Source organism: Buceros rhinoceros, unplaced genomic scaffold, assembly GCF_000710305.1.
Source record: "Buceros rhinoceros silvestris isolate BGI_N320 unplaced genomic scaffold, ASM71030v1 scaffold1659, whole genome shotgun sequence".
Classification (NCBI taxonomy): Eukaryota; Metazoa; Chordata; class Aves; order Bucerotiformes; family Bucerotidae; genus Buceros; species Buceros rhinoceros.
This window is the reverse complement of record NW_010432013.1, coordinates 16623-19751: the sequence shown is the minus strand read 5'-3', so window position 1 is coordinate 19751 and position 3129 is coordinate 16623.

Below are 3129 nucleotides of genomic sequence, written 5' to 3'. Positions count from 1 at the left end.
AAGAGTGTTGCTCATGCCGTGCACCTATAGGACTGTTAGTCAATCAGAGCAGGGCTCAGTCCTGGGGAGGAGGACTTCGCTTTGATCAGGTACGTCTTGTATTTTTACATTTATCTTGGTCTCTTAAGAGAAATTTTGATGATGATGAAGAGAAATAAGGGTTTGAGTGTCTGTCTGCCCGTTCTCTGCTAAGGATTTCAAACGTGTTGGGCAATGGCGGACAAATTCAGCAGCTATCATACCAAATAAAACCGTAGTCTGAGTAGAAGGTAGAGGTATAAATCAGGAGTTTGCATCAAAGGCAGCTGCAGCATGGTCGCAACTGAGGAGGGTAGGCGTGGGCCATCGAACATAAACCCATAGGAGAAAAGGTTCGTTATTTGCAGCTGTCAAAGAACAAATTGCTTTAGTTTGTGAGACTTCTTTGTTTCCAGACTTCAGAGCCCCTACCTACAGAAGATGATAAAAAATATGCCTTCAAATATTAGATATCTGGCTGAAGACCAGATCTGTGAGTCTTGATCTGCCTCGGCATTGTATTAAGCTAAATTTTCTATTGAAATTAAAATTAAAGTAACAGACATCAGGTAATCCCAAACATATTCTAGTACAGATCTTGAAAGAGTTCCAAATGCTATTGTTTGGAGATTTTGTTTATTTAAATACATCATGGAAATGTCTATCTTTCAGGTTACAACAGTACCATATGGGCTAAGGATATTCCTTTGGCAGCAGTATAAATTTCTATAGCTTCTAGCACTTGGGTATGCTCCATCCTTGCACATGTCATCCAGCCGAATCTTTTCATGATGCTGGGACATCAGCACTGCGCAGGAAAAACCTGCCTTCTGCACAGAGCAGTGGATTCTTGCAGAGGAAGATTGCCCTTCTCCATTTCTTCTAGAGATGATCCATTTTTCTTTAACTTTTCTAACACTAGTTCCTTTTGCTTTGTCATTTTAACATTATTTCAAAAATCAGAAGAAAGGACAGAAAGCATGGAAGTCCACATGAATGGGAAATAAAAAATAGCAGAAGTAGCACTGTCTGTTTTTTCTTGACAGGATACCATGTTTTTATTTTACCTGGATGCCAGTTAACTAAGTCTACCCTAAAGGATACCATGAAAAGACACAAGAAAAGTGTCTTCCTTCACTTTAGTTGATCTTGAGTCTGGTCTATTTTCTTGATTATTATGGATAACACTGGAAATTATGTTGATTTTCATTCCCCAAAACACTCAGATTATCTAGCTTGTAACTTCAACAGGCAACCCCCAGTGAGCATTGATGAGTGGATTTTACTGGTCCACATTTACAGAGTCTAACAGTCCTGTAAAACCTGATGCCTTTGGTCTTCAGTGTGTTGTCATAACCACAACCTACCTACATCACAAAGAGCTATGAAATAATTTCTTTCTCCCCCAAAGCAGGCAGCAGACATGACAACATGCAATATCAGCAGTATAGAGAGATACAAAGATACTGGACAGGCATCGTCCTCTCTAGATGGCTCAGCTTCTTAGTCACGGTGCAGCTACTTGCCCATGTTAACTCCATCTGTCAGAGTTATTTGGCATCTGCTGAAAGCAGCACATAGCAAAGTGTTTCTATGGCATTGAGATAGTCCAGCACCATCCCTGTCCTCCACTGGCTGCTCAGCTCCACTGGCTGGTGGTCCAAGTGGGCACACAGTTCTGGGTGGGCACATGCTGCAGTGAGCAGGGGTGGACAGCACCAAGGGGTCATTACCAGGCTGCAAGCCAGTGTTTAAGCCTTGAGGAAATAGCCAGTTGGTGGGTACCAAGGGAGTGGAGAGCACTAAGGCAAGCAGGATGGTTGTCCTCAAAGCACTAAGCCCTTGGCTAGCTATGGGGACAGTGCCCTGGCCTCAGAAATTATGCATTCAGCACAAGACTCTGAGCTCTTCTCGCCCCCCAACAGAGGGAAAGATGCAAAAATTTTCCTGGATGAAGGCTAGCATCATGTGAATGGGGAGGATTTCAGTGCTGAGCTGAGCAGGCAGCGCTCCCCTCGCGGAAGATCCCTGCAGCAAGCAGGCTTTGGGAGAAAACAGCGGCGGCTCAGACTGCCGTGCCAGTAACCGGATCAGCTGCATGGTGAAGTTCATTTCTGATGCTCACAGACAGAAGGATATAAAAGCACAAAGTTCCCAGAGGCACTCAACTCAAGGGCTTTATCCTGTCCAGGCAGCTCCCTGTGAGCAGCCTCTCTGCAGTGCCTGCAGCCCAGTAGCCCTCACATGATACAGCGGCTGATTTGTACTGGTGGAGCCAAATGGTGTTTCCACTCTACTAAAACCTTGTACTATCCACACCAGGGCTGTTGTATACAAACCACTCATTAGGTCCTGTCCTCAGAAGGTCCTTTCCCTAGGACTGGTTTTCAGATGGTGCAGCCCCAAGCCTTGCCAGGCCTCTTGCAACCACTGGGCAGCAGAGGGGTCTGGCACTACCAGCTGCACGCTTTTTTTTTTTTTAGTTTTCCATTCAAAATCTTCAGGATTACTGTAGGTTCTGCAAAAGCTCAGTTCCTACTAACTTACCTGTATCTGCTATTCAAAGTGGGTCAAGGATGTGCACAGGGCTTTAGGACAACGCTGTGTGTGACGATGCTTTTGCTGATTGACCTCTTACGCCTCATCATTAAACTGCTATTATTTGTCTTGCAAATCCATGTTTAGACAAAAACATTAATGAAATCGTATGCCATTGTCTCTGCTCAGGAGGTTTTAGCTATAGATGTTGAGGTATACTCATCAGTCAGCTTTCTACGGCAGCCCTCTGAAGCAGTTAATTACCGATCTTAATTTAACTGTATTCTAGCAGAATACTCTAACACATAGCAGACTCTTTATGGATCAACCTGCAGCTCGAAGAGCTGTTGAAAATCAATCAATTCTCCATGAAACTCCTCTGTGCCTCCCTGTCAGAGCACCACAGTACCACTGCAGGCCGCCAAAATGTGTGCCAAGGCCAAGATGATGATGTTTCTTCTGGCATCAAATCTCAAGACCCCTCAGCCAGCTTCAGTCCCTGATTTGATCTCCAGTAAAAAGTATGTGATGGAACAATACAAAAGGATCTAAGGGGGGGGGGGGGGGGGGGGT